The 20,875-nt window shown below is 35.8% G+C and overlaps 1 protein-coding gene and 1 pseudogene across 2 annotated transcripts in view; one reads left to right on the plus strand and one right to left on the minus strand.

The window, feature by feature from the left end:
• The window catches only part of LOC120888567 (C-type lectin domain family 2 member D11-like), a 42,283-nt gene extending 23,700 nt beyond the window's left edge, over positions 1-18,583 (minus strand). For both annotated transcript variants that reach the window (XM_078015263.1, XM_078015264.1), the window contains exon 1: positions 18,439-18,583. The gene's annotated coding sequence lies outside the window, so the exon portion shown is untranslated. The remainder of the gene's footprint in view (positions 1-18,438) is intronic.
• Positions 8,736-15,644, plus strand: LOC120888356 (killer cell lectin-like receptor subfamily B member 1B allele A; annotated as a pseudogene).
• Positions 18,584-20,875: the final 2,292 nt, after the last annotated feature.

A 20,875-nucleotide genomic window follows, 5' to 3' on the forward strand; every position in this document is an offset into this window, starting at 1 on the left:
TGATGATAATTGTATGGGTTATGATATTTGCTCATATTTATATTTTAATGGCTTTGTTTTGCTGCTTATTATTGTTTTGACTCCAAAGAAAACTTTATCATTACTTTTGAAGCAGGTCTAGTAATAATGAACTCTCTTTGATTTTGTGTATTTGAAAAAGCCTTAATTTCTTCTTTATATTGAGAAGTAGTTTGCTGAATACAGTATTCTTGTTTGATATTAATTTGTTTTTCAGCACTTTGGATATATCATCAGTATTGGTTCATTTTTTGGTTTCTATGGTGAAAAAACTGAGGCTGAGGACAATATAAAGAAAAGAAGTTTTCTTATCCCACAGTTTAGGAGGCTGAAAGTTCAAGTTCAGGTGCTCCCATCAGTTTAGTCTCTGGTGAAGACCTTATGATGTACAGCATCACACTGTCTAGAGCATGAAGGTTTGTGTGTGTGTGTGGGGGGGAACACAAGCCAGCATTATGGATTTGAGGCCTATTTTTCTTTTCAATGAGAGGAAGGAGCCTCCTTATGAGGGTGCTCCTCCTAGTTTCTCTGCAGTTGGTGCATAGGAGAGATGCATAAATGAGATGCCAATTGTCACAAGTTTCTCTGCTATTTTCTTTGTAATCTCTTCTTTATTTTTATGATAGGCTGGTGTTGTAACTTCTCAACCAGTCTTTAGACTTCTCACAGAGGCCTTCTTATCTATATAGTGCCAATGCAATGTCTCTGGGGGAAGAAGGTCTTCTAACTTCTTATTGTGCCATCTTCTGATGTCCTTCCTTTCTTGTGTGTTTTACAGCTTGAAGTTCATTCTCTTGACTCATAATTATCATTTGCTGGCTTTGTATTTTTACATTCTTGCTCAAAATTATTTCTTTACTCCTCTTATTTTTGTGGCCAACTACTGGCCTCTTTTAAACTTTTTTCACATCAAGAATGATATTGTTTATATTTAAGCTCCACATTTCTATATATGCCAACTCCTGCAGTTAACTTGGCCAGGTTCAGTATCAAAATAGGTTACCTGGGCAGAAACTGGTCTTTATTATTCCTTGAGATTCTTGTCTTTACTTTATTTCATTGCATTAGAAAGCCAAGGATTACTTGTGATAGTTACCATTTGAATTCTTTAGCTTTGATCACATTATGTGTGTATAATCCCTCCTTATATTTTATAGTGATAAGATCAGAATATTCTTAAATTCTGATATATTTTACAATAAAATCATCATTTATGCAATTAGGAGCTCAAATGAATTTAACACAGGCTAGATAAATTCTCCAGGTATGAATTCTCAGGAGGGGTTTATTTTTAGGTGTGATCTATAATATGTTTGATGCTACATATGCATGAGTGAATTGGTTAATATTCCTAATTAGCTTACATTTTTGGAGCTTAGAGGCATTTGAAAACATCTGTCTGAATCTTCTGTTGAAGAACATTTTACTTTACATCAGTTATTCTTAATATGTCCTTTGTAAATGCCTACAAAACACAGTCATGCTTCAGAACCTTAAGTTGAACTTCAGTGCCCCACATGCATTATTTTAGTCTCCCAACTAGACCCCCAGATTTCCAGTCACTCTATTGATTTTTCTAATATATCCTTGATTTTTCTCTTGACACTTAATTGCTTCTTTAAGTGGCCCATAAACAAGCTGAAATACTTAGAGTGATTTTTAGCATTCTCCACCTCAGTATAACAGTGTACTGAGCTTATTTGTGTTTGTTTTAAAACAAATATGATTACTTGGAAGTTGAAAGGTGATTTCTTTTTTTAAACTACATTTTCAGTTGTAGATGGACATAACACATTTAGTTTATTTGTTTTTGTTTTTAATGTGGTGTCGGGTATCAAACCCAGTGCCTCATGCATGGTCGGTGGGCCTTCTATCACTAAGCCACAGCCCGGGCCCCTGGCAGGTAATTCTTATATATCCTGAAGCTTGACAGTTGTCCTATAAATACATAAAAATATTCTATATATTTGATCACATTTTAGTCAGCTTTGTGTCACTGTGGCAAACAGACCTAAATAGAAAAATTTAGAGAAACAAAAATTCATGTTGGTTCGTGGTCTCAGTGGTTCAGTCCATGATTGGCTCCCTTCATAGTTCTAGTCCAAAGTGAAGCAGAAGAATGTGGCAGAGAAAAGCTACTTAGTTCATGACAGCCAAAAAGGGTGTGGGGAAGAGAGAGAGAGAGAGAGAGAGAGAGAGAGAGAGAGAGAGAGAGAGATCGATCTACTCATCAGGGACAAAAGGAGCACTCCTTGTGACCTTCTTCCTCCAGTCATACCCTGTCTGCCCACTGTCACCCATTTATTCCATTCAAGTGGATTTATATACTGATTAGGTTATAGATTTATAAACTGGTCAGTTATCCAGTGAAAATTCTTCATTGTCTCACAGTGAGCTCTTAGGGGACACCTCATATTCAAACCTTACCCAGTACATTGTGCCATAACTCCTAAAAATCTTAAAAATTCGGATAAGGTATATAGCAGAACCATTGTGCTATCATAAGTAAAATGACTGCTCATTATCGAGTAATAAGATAGTTGAAAAGCATTTCAATTGAATCATTAAAAAGTGGATTGTGAGACACACATTTCATAATGATCCATAATAATTTTTAGGGAACAACTGTGTACCCCACGACTGACAAAATAAACATTTTCAGCTGTGAATTGATCCTTCCTATAAAGGGGTTCAAGGCCTGAAGATTGCTTTCAATGTCAGGTAATTTTTCGGACCTAATATAATTCTGTTCTGATCACAGTAAATGACTTTGGGGAAATACTTGAGTTTCCTCTTCTTTTTCATTTTTAATGTAAGAAAGTCAGATTTGCTGGCATTTAAGTTCCTGCTCTAAGGCTCTAGACCTGGAAATCCTTGATATAGTTGAAAAATGCCACAGACTCAAGTCCTCCACTTTCTCTAATTCTGAGAGATTTCAAATACTTATCCTCATGTGGAGATTTATTATATCCATGTGTGCCTTTAGAACTAAGTTAAGAGTATTCTGTTGATCTTCTTTTCATTCTTTTTCTGTTGTATTATTAATAATTCTTTCACAAATTTGTAACCTCACTTTTTTGTAAGTCACAATTTTCTTTGTGGCACAAATATTTTAGAAATACCATCGTCAGTTCAATTCAAATAGTATTAGGGACTTTTTTGGTATGAATTAATGATCTTTGTATTAGGCATTATTTATCTTAATTGCTTAGTATTTGGGGAATATCCTTATGTTTGAACCTTATATAAGTGCCTCATTTGCTTCACCCTGGGCTTGGCCCCCAAAAGAGTGGAAGAAGAACAAATAAGCCTTGCCAGAATTTTGTTATAGAACAGACCAATTAATTAAAAAGATAGATAACACATGTGTAAGTAAAGTGGACACCAGTAAATGGATTAGTTCAATACTTTATGGAGAAAACCCTCAAAGAGAATTGTGGGGGGTGGGGACATAATAGAGACAGCAAAGCATTCAGATAGGGCATTTCCTTTTCCTGAACTTGCCTCATAGAACTTCAAACTTGCCCTTATACACAAATTTGTTCCATATTCCCCAGTCTGCAATGGACAGACTGGTGGTATATGCTGATTAAAGCTTATCCAGGGGCCAAGGCCCTGAAAGTTCTTTATCTCTGTCTCTTCCCTAAGGTAAGTGGTTTTATGTCGCCTTTTGGCTTTTATATAATCAGAGTTAGATTTTCCTTTTAAGTTCATGGTTTTAAGTTATTTCTGGAAATAAAATTGTTGTTATAAAATATAAGTCGTTCTATGTTACTGTTAGGTGTAGTATAGTTTGCTTGAAGATAATGATTTTGGACAAAATTTGTGTAAATTTTTCTTTTATCAAGGTATTCAGCATGAAATATGATCATGTGGTTTACTGAGTCTGAGATGAATTACCCTAAAACATAATATTTTACATATAAGAACAAAGAAAAATTTTAAGAGAGATATTGCAAGCATGCTGTAATAACAACTTAGATTACTCTAAATCTCTCTATAAAATAATAATCCTATAATTGAATTGCAGTGCAGTTGCATCTACAGCTTTCTGTCAGTATACAAAGTTCAGATTTAGTAATTAACACCCTCTTCCTTCCAAAGAGAAGGGAGATAGTCATATTCAAGATCAAAGACTTGAATTATAATTACAACCCAATAGTTTCTAACTTGAAAAGTATAACAACTTAAATGGTCACAAGATACTGGAGCATATTAGTAACAAGCTTGTTTAAATTTTGTTGACATTGGCACACTTCTTTATGTCAGGGGATTTAGTAATCTTAGTGAAAGAAATAGAAAGGCTGAGGAGACATAATATATGGTGGCCTGACCTGGGGACACATGAGGAGGCTAGAGATTGAAGCAGAAAATGTGTGTAAAATTGCCATGATGTAGTATTACCTTCTGCAGTATACACAAGATAATACTACATCATAGCAATTTTATACACATTTTATACAACTTGGACATTAATAACATTACAATTGATTTCCAAGTTGATATTCATTCCATATTGTGACAGTCATATGAATCAGAACTTTTAGTAATTCTTGTTATAAGTTTGAAACTATTAAATTATCAAAGTCATGAAGAAGAAAGTATTACAGTCATCCAACAAGTTGCACTATAATCTATACATGGAATAAGAAGAAATTAGAAGATTTTGATAACTACAGGGAGAATTTGAGTGAGCCAGTCATTATTCTGATGGGACAAAACAAGTCTCTGTTTTTCTCTGCTCAGGCATGGGAAAAGTGGATTAGTGGGCTTGTTTAAAGGGAAATCAGAAAATGAACTGAACATAGAGAAATGTTTTGAGGCTTTGTCCAAACATTACCTTCTGTAATCTTAGAAAATTTGTCTACTCTAATTACAATTGTTATCATACAAAATATCACCCTGAATATAAATCTGAAAAAAAATAGTAGAATAAACCAGAGCAAACGGTGTGACTATAGAATACCGAAGTGATAGTGTGAAGATTGTTCTATTATGGACTCTTTGTCTAAACTGTTCGTGTTGTGGTAAATGTGTAACACAGTGATGAGGTGGATCAAGGCAGTCAAGGAAACCAGCAAGGGAGAGGTGAGCAATGACCTGTTTCACTTGTGGCCAAATGGCCAAAAAGGCTTTATGTATCAGGAAAAAAAAAAAAGGTAAAAGTTATGGAAACTGCCTCTAGAGGTTATTTATTCATTCAAAAAGAAGCATCTGCACATGCCAAGAATGCTCTAAACACTAAGGACAGGGAAGAAAACAAGATAGAGAATTTTTTTTTGCTGCATACCATTTCTATTACCCTGGAAGTATGCAAACAATTATCAAAAGCCAAAATCTGTGTAGAAGACTTGATGGTATTAAGTGCTAGTGAGAAAAAAAGTTTCAAGAGCAAATTAATATTTAGGTGTTTGAGATGGTGTCACAGAAAACACAAAAATTATTAACAACCTGCACTAGAAGATGATATGGAAGGCAAGACCTGAGGAAAGTGAGGGACAGAACCATGCTCTGGGACAAAAGCCTTCCAAGAAGTTGGATGCGCAAATGCAGAAACCTTGAGATGAGAACATACCTGTTCATCAAGTAGGAGGAATATGCAGGCAGCATGTATGAGCAGATGGGGAGAAAATCAGGTAATGCTGACCCAGATTGAAGAGGGATTTTCAAACCATTTTGTATACTCATGTCTGCTTGATGGAAATCTATTTAAAAGTTTAGAACAATGGATATGATATAATATACTGCTTATACCAAATACTAATTAGTCCTAAGCAGGTACCTTCAGGTAACTAAAGTTCACCTGGCCTCTTCCAGTGCTCAGCTGTAACTCCATAATCTCAGCAGAATCTCTTACACCCGAGTAGGCACAAGACACTCCACTTGATTCCTTAAATTTTAGCATGAATGAATAACACATTTTAAAATTCACTTAAATTGCCTTAAAATTTTTTCAGACAAAACAAAAACTACTGTTGATTGAATAGTTACCATGTCTCTGACTGTAGACTTAGAATTTTAGAATTATTTTATATAAATTTCTACAAAATCTTATGAAGTAGATATTATTCACATTTTACAAGTGAGAAAAGTTGTGGTGTATGAAGATTGTCTCAAATCTCAGGTCTGCTAGATTTGGGGAAAAAACCCTAATAACTCTGTTCTTAATCAATGCTAGACTAAGGTGATAAGCATTAATGTAATGACTGTATGAAATTTTCTTCTTTTGCAAACAAACTTGAAGTTCCAAGGAGAGATGAGTAAGGAAGAAAAAAGACAGAATCGTAAAATAATGTACATATAGAAAACTAGAAGGAAATCCATCCTAGTGCTATTTTAGGCTTATTCACTGGGTTGGGTCATTCTGGATCACAATAGCTTTTATTAGTAGTAGAAATTCTAGACCAATACTGCCCCTGGGGCCTTGGAGTCTCCAATCCCCACCTCCACTTATTCAACAGGTGCCAAATAGTGCCAGATGATAACTTACATTCCACTTTTTTGAGTCTAATGTAATGTTTCCTTCCATAGCATTCCTTTCTCATATTTTACTCTACAGCCATTTCTCAGCATCCACAGAGGACTGGTTTGAGAATCCCTGTATATACCAAAATCTGTGGCTGCTCAAATTACATTTAAAATATTGTATTATTTGCATACACCTTATGTGCATATGCTTACATACTTAAGTAATATCCAGATTACTTTACAGTAACTAAGAGAATTTAAACACTATTTAAATAGTTGCTAAGGTGCATTGTTCAGGGAATAATGACAAGAAAAAAATACATATATATTTTCAGGACGGGTACAGTATGTTTTGCCTGTGAATATTTTTGATCTGCAGTTATTTTAATGTGCAGATATGAAACCCAAGGATAAGGGGGTTGATTGTTCTAAATTATGTTTCTTTGAGAACAGTTTAAAAAAGCTAACTCATATGTATGAATGTCATAATTTTAGTGGGAGAGACCATTAGTGTTTGTGTGCAATCTGAGTTATACAACTCAATTTCCCCCAGTGGCAGTATTGAAAAAAAAAGTAGAACTTGCCATATAGGTCTTTTTGGAATATGTAATGTAATGAGAAAAAAAGATATTATACATATTGGATATTGAATTTTTTTTTAACATTTAAATCAAAAGAGGTAATCATCTACACTAAGAAATATTAGAAAAATAGAAAATATATATGTTGACAGCTACAGATAATTTAGAAAACCTTTACTTCTAATGGTCTTGGCCTCAATAATAATTTTTAAAAACAATATATAAAGGAATGTATGAAATACATTATAAATCAAAATGAGGAGATCTTACAATTAAATCACATAAAGGAGGTATTTAAGCATGAGTTTGAGCAGAATAGCTAAGAGATAAACTATCAGAATTATTTCCTGCTAACTTGATTTACCTTGGGGAGCTGTATCCCAGTGTTTCTCTATATTTTTATTTTTTTTTTTTTTTTATTTTTTTTTTTTAAAGAGAGAGTGAGAGAGAGGGGGGCACAGAGAGAGAGAGAGAGAATTTTAACATTTATTTATTTTTTCTTAATTCTCGGCGGACACAACATCATTGTTGGTATGTGGTGCTGCTGGGGATCGAACCCGGGCCGCACGCATGCTAGGCGAGCGCGCTACCGCTTGAGCCACATCCCCAGCCCCTATATTTTTATTTTTGAATAAGTTCCTCTTCATTGTTTTTCCCTATGAAATCCCTGTTTTAACATTGTCTTGAAGCAAAATAAATTGACATTAGATTAATTTATAATCATATTTCATAAATTAATTAACATAATTTCAATGTCTAACTAACAAGATATTATATACTTATTGACATGATTACTTAGAAAAACAAAGTTGTCTGATATTTTGTTTAGACCATGCAATGTTTTAGGAATAAGTACATGTTACATTTAACAACTGCAGTCTCTCCTTATCTGTAGATTTGCTTTTTGCAGTTTCAGTTTCCTGTGGTGGACATTGGTCTGAAAATGTTCAAATAGAAAATTCCAGACATAAACAATTCATGTTTTCAACTGCATGCTATTCTCAGTAGCAGGATGAAATCTTATACCATCTTTCCTCCGGAAATGAATCACACCTTTATGACCCGCCTGTTAGTCACCAATTTGAATTTGGTGTTCAAATTACCCTTATCTGAATTGTGGCCCCCAGATGCAAAAGTAGTGGTGTGGACAATACAGTTGTACCAAAGACAAGCCATAAAGAGTTTCCTATAAATGGTATTGTGAAAGTCCTCTAGTTAAGGCAAGAACAAATATCATGTGTTTTGAGGTTGCTGACATGTGTAATATCAAATCTTCTACCCATGAAATTGTGAAGAAGGAAAAAGAAATTCAGCTGGTTTTACTTTCTCATTTTAAACAGCAAAAGTTACAGCCATAATGTGTGGTGAGGGCTTGGTTAACATGGAAAAGTGTGTGTGTGTGTGTGTGTGTGTGTGTGTGTGTATAAAAGACAGTGAATAGAGAACTTGTTGCTGTTCATAGTTTCAGACATCTTTGAAGGGGCTTAAAACATCCCCTCAGTAAGGGAGAACTACTGGAGTTGAAATACTGAAAACAATGTCATCACTAAACAAAACATTCTTCCTTGAATGCCATACATTTTACACAATTTGGAGATGACTATTTTAGAACAGTAAAGCAGAATGGAATTATTGTATATCACTGTTAGGGTGTGTAAACAAGTCAAGATGGCGTCTGGCATTTTGCAAGGGGGCGTGGTTTGTGAAGTAACCCCAGCGAGCCATTAAGTGTGGAGATTCCTTATTGGTTGACTGCTGTATCTAATTTATGTTAATTAAGATAAGCTGTGTGGAATGTATATATATCCTTCTTGTCCTACAATAAATGGCTCCCACTCATGCTGTATCAACCTTCACAAGTTTCTCGTCACCCCCTGGTTATTTTGCTGCAGCTGGACTTCGGCATATCACCAGCACCTAACATAGTACTTGGCACTAAATGGAGCCTCAAAAATACATTTTGAGTGCTGGGGTTGTGGCTCAGCAGTAGAGTGCTCACCTAGCACAAGCAAGACCCTGGGTTCAATCCTCCACACCACATAAAAACTACAGATATTGTGTTCAACTACAGCTAAAAGATAAATGTATATTTAAAAAACACATTTTTAATAAATGAATGTTCTCCTTAGAATTCTTTGACTTATTGTCTACAATAGCATATGCAATTTATTTTTGTATAGCAATTGGGAATTTTCAAAGTGTCCTCACATAGATCGCATTTGATTCTCATACTAATCCTTTATATAGAAAATATGTGCAAGTATACCTGTTTTATCAATGAACAAACTCTCAGTTGAATCTAAGAATCTAGCCTGTGTAATGCTACTTTGAAGATGGTTGATAAAGCTTCTTTCCTGCCCCAAATCCTCAAACTGTATCTCATGGTTTATATGTTGGATTATACAAAGCACCACCTTTGATTTTTGTGCCAGACATCCTCAACCTAATTTACCAAGTTTTTTTGTTTGCTTCTTTATTTTTTTTAATTCCCAGATGTCTCTCAGGGTCCCTTGGCACTAACTGGCTTGGAAACTTGGCTGTGCTGGGATAATTCTTCTTCTGAGTGTGATTGGGTTGAGTAAGTTCTAGGTAAGTGAAGCAACGTATTTGCTTCAGAATATCTACTCTATCTCCATCATAAATATAGGTGTATCTTATCATTATTTGGCTATTGTAAATTTATGGAAAGATGAACAAAATGAAAATTTACAAGACAACACTTTGCCCATTTAGCCCACGTCCACATTGGAAACTTGACATTTATTTCCTATTTCTCTTTCTGATTATTCTGAGCATCATTATGTATATTACCCTCATACATGTGCTCCAATATCAGTTGTGACCCAAAGATTGTGATAACAGAAAATTAAAGATTCTAATTATGTACCTTTTATTAAGTACCTACTTAATTCCAAATGGCAGTAGATAAGCCCTCCCTTGGAAACAGCATAATTACACTCATTCTGAAGATGAGAGAGTTCAAGGGACAGTATAAGCAATTTAACAGTTTTAAGTAATTCCCTTAAGCAGACTTATCTAGTAGATAATATGGAACCTGATATCTGCAGGAGTTTACTTGTTCTGTGTTTTTCTCTTGTTTGTTTATATAGAATGTCTCCAAACTAGAACCCTTGGTTACCACAATACAATTGGTTTCATCTGTTCACATTAGTTTGTTGAAATAACCTAGTTTCCTTAAAGTGATGACGTATCCATTCCACCACACATTTGGGTATCTAACCCTCTTAATGTATTTTCCCTTTATTTAGTGATATCCTTAACACAAAAACACCCATGGAAAAGAGCAGTGTGGATATTCAAGAGAAGAGGAATTATACAACAGGTAATTTTGTGCCTTTAATTTCCTAAGAATAAGCTAATAATCAAGAGTAAAACTAAAACAGACACATGGAAAGAGGGAGCACCAATTGATAACAGAGAGGAGTGTGGGTAGATGGGAGAAGAGATAAGGAAAGGAAGTCATTCCAGAAACCATAAAAAGAACAGGCAAAATCTCCCCCACAAGATAAGGAAAGGAAGTCATTCCAGAAACCATAAAAAGAACAGGCAAAATCTCCCCCACTAGATTCCTTGCTCTGGGACCCCTTCTCTTTGGAGAAGTCTATCTGTGTATCTCTGTGGCTTTTGTAATAAACTTACTTCTTGCTTGCTACCTCTGTGTCCTGTTCTTCAATTCTTTGCTGAATAGAAACAACAAACCCAGCACCCTTAGATGGTAATAGTCACAATCAAAGACTTCTATTTATAACAATGCGTATATGTGGTTGTTTGGGGTGCAGCAGGGACAGATTAGAAATACAACACTTATTTATTCCTTCTTTATTTTTACTATAGAGACACCACATCAATTACAGTGCCCTAAACATTGGCTTCAGCTCCACGATAAATGCTAGACTATTTCTAGTTCTTTCAAAACTCAGAATGACAGTCTAGCTGACTGCTCCCAAAGAGAATCCAGTTTGCTGCTCATCCAAGATCAGGAAGAATTGGTAAATTGTTAAATAAAATTCTTTATATAACTTAACACTTTTAAAAGACTGCATCAAGACAGCTGGACTTCAGCCAAAGTTTCTGTGCAATGGAAGTAGAAACTTTGACTTCAAGAAGCTCATAATTTGGGAGACGGAACAGTCATATAACAATTTAATATAATATAATAAATTCAAAAGAAATAGAAATATATGTAGAGAGAAATATCACAAAGAAGAAAGAAATAACTAATTGGGGAGTTGGGGAATTAGGAAAGACTTCAGAGAGAAGGTGATCCTTGAACTATATTTTAGGGAATGAGAAGAATACAAATCATGGTTAGATAAACAGGTTCAATATTAAGTCATGTATTTTGTTTCAATTATAGAGATTCATACAGAACCTGATTAAGAATTAAGGAAATCTGTATTGGATTGGACTAAAATTTACATTATCAGAGAAGAAGTGGAAGTGAATAAATGGTTCTTTATTAAATCATGACAGGTGAGCTCATTTGAATATGTAGTTCACATCAGGTTCACATTGCAAAATAGTAACATTAATGAATATTGAAGATTGAATTTTATAGTGTTAATTTGGCTCAGACATTCTCCATAGGTTCAAAATAGGCTGGGAAGATGAATAACTCCAAAGTTAATTGGAAAATACTATGTATGAAAAGACACCAGCCCTTTATAAGAATATATGTTTGCATCTTCAATGGAGTGTTAAAGGAGAAGGACTAACTCTTTGGAAGGGATACAAAAATTCCTTTTTAAAATGTCTCCATGAAACTATTGGCACATAGAATTTCCAAAGTAGTATTTTTAAAATTGTGATGAAAAAGCATCATAGTGGATCATGAACCAATTCAGTAGGTCACAATCAGCATAGAAAAGATAAAAGATTATAATATAAAGGAAAAAATAATAAATATAATAGTGTGGAACTTGGATGCAGGACAGGGACTACCTGCATTGAGGCAAACATTATAGTATATTTAGCCAGTGTTATGAAAAAGACAGTTATTTTGAGGAATGTGAGAATATATGCATAAACCACAGAGAAGCCACTTGTTATTTTCTCTTAAGTATCTCATTTTTTCTTGAATAATATTATCAAGAGAACCCTCAATATTAAATTACACATTTTTAACAGAATTCATGGATAGTTGTATAGCAAAGAGCAGAGTATTCTTTTCTTGCACAAGCAAAAGCACATAGGGATCCAAACAAGTTTCACATTCAATGAGTTTTTATCAAGAGATGATATGGAGTGTTAGTTTAGTGGATCTTGAACAATTTAATTAAATTTGCATAAATTGAGACTTAAAATGTATTTTTTAATCATTCAAAAAACAAAGAGGTTGAAATGTAAAACAATGGAACATTCAGGGTTATGTACAATACAGTGCTAATGTATTAAGTATGGACAATATTAAACATTAAAAAGAATGTTGGCTTAATTGGCAAATTTTGACATTTTAGAGCCCATCTTCTAAAATATTTTTAAATATAAGATTTTTAAATGAAGATTATTCAAAAATAATTTAACCCTTTTGAAAAAGAAAATATATATCTGTTTAATTAATTCTATCTTGATTTTTCATCATTTTTTTCTGGGTATTTCTTCTATACTTTATTTACATTGAAATTAAGTTTGAGTTTGGTGTGCTGGCACACACCTGTAATCCATGTTACTTGGAAAGCTGAGAAATTCAAGGCCAGCCTCAGCAACATACAAGACCCTGTCTCAAAATAAATTAAAAGGTCTGGGAATGTAGTTTAGTGATTAAAGTCCCTTTAGTTAACTGGGCTATGATGTAAACGGCTTATTTCATTGTAGTCATAATAAAAATAAAATTTGAAAACATGTAAGTGTCTGTGAAGAAATATATTCAGTGGATGGATTAAATTCATGTGAGCCTCCTACTTTAGCCTGAGGGTAAAATTGGATGCTTTGAGATGTAGTCATCAGGTCCACCTTGGAAGCTGTTGTGGTACAGTAGAAGAGGATCCAGTTAAATTCTGCATTGCTTTCAACTTTCTAGAACCTTGTTTTCAAATAAAGGGAAAGAAAGTAGAGGATAATATATTTCTATAGAATTATTTGGGAATTAAAGAGGATAATGTTAGAGAATTCATCAGACATCTGGTTAGGGAAGGACCAGCAAGCCACTGAAGGCCTTTTGAAATAGTCACTGACTTGGCCAGATTGGCCTTAAAGAAATTACCCCCCAAATTGAAGAAATACTTCTACGGATGTGAGACATAAAATCTAGGGGGTTTCCAACAGTCTAGTTAAGGAAAGTTCACGGTTTGACCAGAAGGCTGGCACTGGAATAAATCAGATAAGCTGCTCAGGCTCAATGGGAACATGAAGAAGAGGAACAAAGGAGAAAAACAAAAGCCATGATGGAGCCCTGACCACTGCCTCTACCACCTTCTGTTTGAGACAAACATAAGGGAGCCTTAGATTCACCTCTCCCTGCAGCCAACCCCATATTAGCCCTTCCCATTGTTCAAATTTTATTCTCATCCCCACCTACAATAAACCACAATATCCATTGTTGTTGGAACTAAAGTAGGTTGAAGCACATACCCACCAACCTCTGCCTGAGGATGAAAGGACACACATGAACTGCATCTCCATTCCCCTGCATCCACTTCTATAGACCTTACATAGTCTTTCTTCATCAGGTCTCAGTTACCAAAACAGACTTTGGTTAAGCACTGTCATACATTTATGTTTCCTCTCAGTGCCTCACCCAAACATGTGGTTATAACTGATATATTTAAGAAAAATGAGGCTCAGTGAAGTAAAGAGACTTCACAGAATATATTATAAAATAGGGAGGTTTAATTCCCCGTTTCCAAAGCTTCTATATATGTGTGTATTCATTCTGAAGTTTCTTGTTAGAAGGATTCTTTCCAAGTGAAGATGAAGTTCCAGAGATTTATATTAACTTTATCTTAAAATTTTATATCATTATGTTTGAGAAAATCCCAAACAGTAAGAGAGGTTTTTCTTTTTCTCCTCAGATTACAAATTTTTGGTGAAAATAAAAAAAACAGCTGTACTGCTATCTCAAGATGAAGGTATTTTCTGAGATCTGTAATTCAGAAAACAAATGGATCTGTGAAAAGAAACTAAAGCCTGTCAGAAATAAAGTATCTTGACTATGAAGCCCATCTCATTTTTTAAAAATTTTTCATTACAGATCTCTGTGATTTTAATTCTGTGTATTGTAAAAACTGTAGATTTAGAGGCATAACGTGAACAACTGCAGAGAATTCTAAAACTATAAGGAATCTTACAGAATGTCCAATCCATGTATTCTGTAAGTGAAAAAAAAAAAAAGACACAGACATATCATTTTAAGAGACAGTGATATTCTATAGAAAGTAGATCAGGACAGCTGAAAGGAAGTGAATTTTAATCCTGAAGAGAAAATGTGGCCTTTGCTAATCCCCCTAAACCTCAGCTCAGATGAAGTCTAGTAAATTATTCCTAAAGTCCTATGCAACTCTTATAGTCTGTCTTATTCTGTACTATATCACACAACTGAGTTGTGGAAGAACATGATGAAAATCCTTTCTCTCCACTCTGACACGAGATTCATAAATAAAGGGGTCTGGGAAGGAGTCCACTGTAGTCTGGATGTCCCCTTCAAAACTCTTGCTGACACTTAATTGCCATTGCAACAGTATTCAAAGGTAAGTCCCTTAAGGTATTAACCCATGCAGGTTCCACCATCACCAATTAGCTTAATACTGTTACCATGGGAGTGGTTGTTAGGAAAGAGAGCTCTCACAACGTGGCACCCTCCACCATGTCATGATGCAGCAAGAAGCCCTCACCAGGTGTTGGCATTCTCAGCCTTCAGAACTGTGAGAAATAACTTCTTTTTCTCTCATGTCTTCTGTTATAGTAACAGAAAATGGACTAATACAGGTTTTTGGCTCTTCTCACCCTTCCACAGGCCTTCCCATTTTCATTTTCTAAACACTTCCTTTCTTCCACATCTCCTTCTTACTATGGCTCACAAACTATACCCAAAATGTAATCATATCTTTCATTATTCTAATACAAAAATGACATGTTTTCTTCAGCTCTTCAGTTGGGTGAATTAAAGTAAAACCAAAAAGAAGTGTTTATGCTTTTAGATCCCTTGAATGTTCACTTTTCTAAAAATATGCACATTTTCCTATGAAGACAAGTAATCATATTGAATTTACTATAAATTAATAACATTTCTGTAAAAGTAGACATATACTTACCCTAACCATTTAATGCCAAATTAAATTATATAAATTCAAGTAGTATAATGGCCAAAATATCTTGATTTTATTTCCTAAGATAGAAAATTTATAATACTTATTAATATGTTTTCACATGCCATAAGTATATTAAAATCTAAGTATAATTTATCTTATGAAAACTACATGGGAAACAAATTATTTAGGAAAACATCTTAAGTGAAAACATCATTATAAAACAAAACAACACATAATAATAGTGATATTTTAAAGTTTATGACACCTCTGGAATAACACCTGTAATGACACTAACAGAATAGAAATCTGAAGAAATGTTTCCATAACTGACAATGTGCAATCATGCCTCTTGGAAAGGTGACCATAATAACATTCTAAAATGATTTAGGATAAGACTCTGTAAGTCCATTCATTTAGCTCAGAATTTATTCTAAACATTGACCTTTTCCACCCCCTCCTTAGGACTAAAGGCAAATGAACCTAAAGCATATATCTACAAGAAAGTTTTCCAGTGAAGCTAACTTAAGAAGTTAAATAATCTATCATTGTCATTTCTATTTCAGTGTTAAATAATTAACTAAATTAATATTAGATACTATACTGCTGAGATCCCCTCAAACAATAAAGGAAGTAAAACTCAGAGTATAAAGGAAGTAAAATCTACATGACTTTCATGTCCAACTATCTCTAAATAGGTTTAAATAACTTTAGGTCTTAGGGCAAAATATTTGGTTGCAGTATTTGAGTAAATGTTCATTGAAATGATTTGGAACTCTAAGTCATAACCATAAAAGATACTTAGTATAGCACTCAAGGGAAGAATTTACAGTGTTGGTGGGAATGAAAACTGATATAGCCTTTATAAGAAATATTATGGAGTTTCCTAAAAAAAAAAAAAAAAAAAGAACAAATAAATGGTCCAGTAATTCCACTTCTGGATATAAGACAAAAAATCTGAGATGAACCAAACATAATCATAAAGGCTGGTATACTGAAGGTGGCAGAAATATAAGGGAACTTAATCAATGAACAACTAATTATAGGCCAAAGCCAAAGAATAGACTTTCACTTTCCTAAATATATGTTAAAACCTTGACTAATGAACCCTAGTGGCCAAACCCTCTCCTTCCTAAATACTTTCCACACTAAATTTATGTAATCCAGAAGCAACAATTACTTCTATTTGTGGACTTCCATCTGATCTCAAAATTTCATCTACTTTTTGTTATCCCTTTATTTTAGTCAGCTTTTCCACCGCTATGACCAAAAGACCTGACATGAACAATTTCAGAGGAGGAAAGTTTTATTTGGCACTCATGGTCTCAGAGGTCTCGGTTCCTAGATGCCACCTCCATTGCTCTGGGTCTGAGGAGAGGCAGAACTGTGGAGGAGGAAAGCTGCTCAAGACAGGGCAACCAGGAAGGAGAGAGAGAGAGCACTCTACTCATCAGGGACAAAATATAAACCCTGAAGGCATGTCCCCAGTGACCTACCTCCTCCAACCAGATCCTATCTGCCTACAGTTATGGCTCAGTTAATCCATATCCGTGGATTATTACACTGACTAGATTAAAAACTCTCTTAACCCAATCATTTCACCTCTGAATGTTTTTGCATTATCGCACACATGAGGCCACATAGAAGAACCATAACATTCTACCCCTGTCCCCCAAAAGCTCATGCCCATCTCACAATTCAAAATACATGGTGGTGCATGCCTGTAATCCCAGTGGCTTGAGAAGCTGAGGCAAGAATACTGTGAGTTCAAAGTCATCTCAGCAATGGCAAGGCCTGTCTCTAAATAAAATACAAAGACAGAGCTGGGAATGTGGCTCAGTGGTTGAGTGCCCCAGAGTTTAATCCCTGGTACCCCATCCCTGGCAAAATGCATTTAATCTAATTCCAAGGGTTCTCATAATCTTAAGAGTTCCACCATTACTCAAACATCCAGACCCAAAGTCTCCTGAGCCTCAAGGTAAACTCCTACCATGAGCCTCTGTAAAACACCAAAAGCAAATCACATATATCCAATATATAAGGGCACACACTAGATATTTTTATTATGTAACAAAGAAATAAGAGCATAGAAAGACTGAAACCCAGCAGGGCAAACAAGTCCTGGAGTTCCGCCTCTAGCATCTGGGGCAAAGAGCATGGTGATCCTTGCCCCTGAGGCCTTGCTGGTTGCAGGCCACGTGACCTCTCTCTTGGCTTGTTTCTGCTCAATTCCTACAGCTTTCTTCCAAAGATACCCCCATGTTAATGGCATCTCTTAATCCAGGGGTCTCCAGTGCAGCTTTGGCTTTCTTGCTATATCCTCAGGCACTACCTTTTCCGGGGCAGTCCTGTAGGGACTTCTAACCTGTTGCAATTTGTCTGATCTCCCTGACCTTCCTTTCAAATCTTAGTGGAAGCCTCCAAGACCCTGTAACTCCAGCATTGTGCCTTCCTGAAGAACCAGCACTGAAGGATAAGGAAAATGATTACCCAAGACAATGTGACCCGGGAGTAGGAAGGGAGGAAGAAGGCAAAAACATTGATCCTTCCCCAATAAATCCTTTCCCAGTGACAAGACAATATCTGAGAAGGACACACACATCAATCCTAAAATGGCAGTCCTGGTTAAACATTGATTCTTTACAATATAATGACCCCTGGAGCAAAAAGATAAGCACTGAGACCCTCCATCCTTTTCCAGTAAAAACACGTTTCAAATTTTTTCCTGAACACCCAAACTGACACATTCTGACAACGTCTCCAATGATTAACTCACCTTTCAGTGTAACCTATAAAACCCAGACCTCTCCTATAACCAGAGGCCATTTTCTACCCAGAAAGTGAGCCCTTCTGATGCCTGACAGCCAAGTAAAAGGCATTGCTGTTCTGTGAGGGCTGCTCCCATGGCCTTCATTTGTGCTTACAAGCACCATGAGGTTGATGCCAAGATCTGCCATCACCTCAAGCAGGAGTCGGTAGCTAAGCCTCCTGGGACCATGGCTACAGGAACCTCTGAGTGTCTGAGCAACTGAACCCAGTGAAACAGCTTCCTGAGTTCCCTGTGTAAACAGGGTGCCCCACTGGTCTCTTTCCAAAAAAATTTTTACCTTTACTCCCTTGAGCCTGAAATGGGTCTGGTCATACCAATTCCTGAGCTGCTCTTAAACCAACTTTCTCTGGATAAAGTCTTCAGCATTTCTAAAGGACTAAGGAACATAGGAAAGATCTTCCCTCTCCATGTGCCAGCCATGACCTTTGCACACCCTTGATGGAACATCTAAAGCAGGTGGCCTTCTGGGTGGTTTGGCTCACTCTTGAGCACTCTGAGTTGTTCACTTCTCTCAAGGCTATCACTCCCTTCCTTCCAGGAGCTGGCCAGGCTGTGGGGATAAGTGTCCTTGAGCAGATCACTAGGTCCTGCAGGTTGTTAGAACAGAGCTTTCTCTGTTCTACCTTGTATTTAAGGAGGAATAGACTTTGGAGCTTCACCCATGGAAATGCCACTCTGCCCAGGACTTCCCAGTCAGGACATGAAGAGCTGCCCAGGACTCCTCAGCTGCATGACTTCAGGGGTGGCTGTTTCCCCTGAACTGATGGTGTATTTTCTTTCCTTCCTCTCTTGCCTACCACTTTTGCTTTTTTTTGCTCTTGCTTTCATATTGTTCCTAACATAAATGCTATCTTGTTTAAAGAGTGTCTTCATTGTCTGTCGGGTCTGACCTACAAAATTCAGCAGCTGCACACATACCTATTGCTTTAATGTCACAATTTCTTTACTGAATGTAATGTCTTTAACAACCATAACGTCTTCAACCACAGTTTTACTCACACCTTTCTGGTCAAATGGGAAGTTTTTCAAATCTTGCTGCTCTTCTTTCTGCTTCTGATATCACAGTAAACTTGGCTAAAAGCTGCCAGCCATATCCATATCACCACCTGAAGGCTGTGACACCTTGAAATTTCCTCTGCCAAATAAGTTAGTCCATCACCTTTCAATTCAGACTCACAGAAAATATCAGGAAACAGACACAATGTAGATAATGTATTTGACAAAATACAATATAAATTGTCTCTTTTCCAATTTCCAATAGAGTCCTCCTCCTCTGAAACCTCACAAGCCCAGCCTTTGTTGTCCGTGATATGTCCAATAGGTATTTTGGTCTTTTGAGTTCCCACCAGAATCATTGAAGTTCCACTTAACAACAATCTAAAGCTTTGCCAACTTGCACTTCTAAACTATTCAAAATCCCCCCTCCCCTGCACATGTAGCACACCAGCTCCAAAGACTTTTGAAACACATGTTCAGGTTAGTCATGGCAACAACTTTGCTTCCTGATACCAATTTCTGTTTTACTCAGCTTTTTTATGTGTGTGTGAGATGAGGGAGGCGGAACCACTCCATTTTTCTTACAAAGGAAAAGAGACCCTTTCCACTTAAAGACATGGTCCAGGGACACTGAATCCTCATCATTCTCCAAACACATCCTCACATTTTCTGATTTCACAGTTTAATGCATAAACCTAAGACTCTCTATCATCCAGTCCCTTCATTCTTTCCCCCACTCAGGGATGGCTGAGCTGCCTTCCCCATAGCAGCCCAGCCACAGGTGCTAGTAATTGGAGAAGGCTCAAATTAAATGTTAAGTTTCAAATGATTTTTTCTCTAAATATCTTTTAAAAATATGCAATCTATTTTTTTACTTCTCCTTTTCTGGAATATGATTTGATTTTTTGTAATAAACTCCATTCTGTTACCTTATAACCTCACCTATTTTTTAAATTTAATTTTCATTTTGTTTGGTTTTGTGACTGCTTTTTTTCCCTTTCAAACAAGCTAAACAGAATAAAAACAAAAGTGATATTAGTCAGAACATGTTTACCCATTTTGTCCCTTTTCCATATCTACTTTCTTTACAACAAATGAAACTGGATTATTCATTAATTTTAAGTTGTTTATTTTTATTAACTTATTTTTTTATTGTTGTTGCTGCCAATCTTTTTATGAGGGCCTCTCCACGGAAATGTAAATTCTGTGAGAATAAGGTCCTTCTTTGTATTGTTATCAATAAATGGTTACTATACAGAATAGATGCTCATTTTTTTATTTTTTACAAATGAATAGTTATATAATTAGTTTCATCTATCTACTGAACTGGTCAGCGTTTTTTGCTTGAGATCTCTGTACAGTTATCATGTGGTGGTGACTGGGTCCCAGGGCTTTCCTCACACATGTGACTTGCTTAGAGCCTCAACAGTGTGGCAAGAGTGGTTTTCCCAAAAGCACTATTTTTCAAACAGTAAAGCAGAAACACAGAATGATTTGTCAACATGTTGGAGGTAGTCCACTAGTGGAAATAGAGCCGAAGTTTGCACTCAGTTTCACTCTTTCTCAACATGCTCAGGGCGCTTTCAAAATAAAAATTAGAATACTGTAAAACCAGAGTGCACTTGACCACTAAATATAATGCCAATTCTGAGTGAAATTACTCTCCACGTAAACTTTTGTTCACAAGTTTGTGTTCACATATTTTTATCCATCACTAT

This window comes from Ictidomys tridecemlineatus, chromosome 6 (genome assembly GCF_052094955.1).
Source record: "Ictidomys tridecemlineatus isolate mIctTri1 chromosome 6, mIctTri1.hap1, whole genome shotgun sequence".
NCBI classification, from domain to species: Eukaryota; Metazoa; Chordata; class Mammalia; order Rodentia; family Sciuridae; genus Ictidomys; species Ictidomys tridecemlineatus.